This window comes from Arachis ipaensis, chromosome B05, assembly GCF_000816755.2.
Source record: "Arachis ipaensis cultivar K30076 chromosome B05, Araip1.1, whole genome shotgun sequence".
Classification (NCBI taxonomy): Eukaryota; Viridiplantae; Streptophyta; class Magnoliopsida; order Fabales; family Fabaceae; genus Arachis; species Arachis ipaensis.
In genome coordinates, this window is record NC_029789.2 from 118,299,431 (window position 1) to 118,300,391 (window position 961).

The following is a 961-nucleotide window of genomic DNA, read 5'->3' on the forward strand; positions in this document are numbered from 1 at the left end:
TTCTCTTATGCGAATTTAATTTTGAAAGCAACATCTAATTATATAACTACGGTAGCTAAAATAATTATCTTTTATAATTTTGATGTGATTAGTATTTCTTAATAATTAGCTCTTGTTTAGTGGTCATTAATTTTCCCACAAAAAAATTCTCAACATTTGAAATAGCAAATTTATCCCTTGTCAATGGAGAAGATGTGCTAGATTAGTAGTGGGGAACTTGTCCTGAAGAAAAATGATGAGGAATGAAAATTTGTCATTCTCAAATTTTGAAGTACATTTGCATGGTTAGAGACTTCCAACTTTCTAAAAATGGAGAAGAAAAAATTGTCCAACACAAAAACGTTTGGCTACCAATTTAGGAATTTTCTCAATTGCCATCTTTTTTGTTTTAGGAGTCTTTTTTATCAAAGTATAGAAAGTAGAATCCGAGAGAAGTTTAGTGAAAAATGAGTGAAATTTGTGATCTACATGGAGTAGAATATCACCAGTGCCAAACTTTCAATGAGCTAATTAAATTGTTACGTGCTAACTGACATAATTATCCCTCAAATGGAACTTTCTAAACTAAGCAACTCCATTTCACTCTCTCTCTCTTCTGTTCAGATAGTATAGACAGGATTCTGTTGGTTTACGTTATGAATTCTTCAAGCTAGGTGAGTTAGATACAAATTCTTGAGTTAAACTAACTAGCTTACTTTTGTTGTCCCCATTACTTTGGAGCATCCCAAAATCCAATATTTGATTAATTTGATTCAATTCATACTTTAGGTACCACTTTGATGAAAATGACAACGCCACCCTATCATATTTAATTGTTTTGGTTTATACTTATTAATTTATTACTAGAGTGAGACCCGTGCGATGCGCGGGATGATAAATTAATGATAGTATATAGTATATTTTAAAAAATATTATATTATTTAAAAATTAATTAAAATATATACAAACTTAAGTAATATTA

At 29.6% G+C, this 961-nt stretch overlaps 1 protein-coding gene across 2 annotated transcripts in view; it reads left to right on the plus strand.

Annotated features, from left to right (window-relative positions):
• Nucleotides 1–961, plus strand: part of LOC107643896 (protein NUCLEAR FUSION DEFECTIVE 4) — a 5,739-nt gene that overhangs the window by 1,095 nt on the left and 3,683 nt on the right. The gene's annotated exons all lie outside the window — the stretch shown is intronic.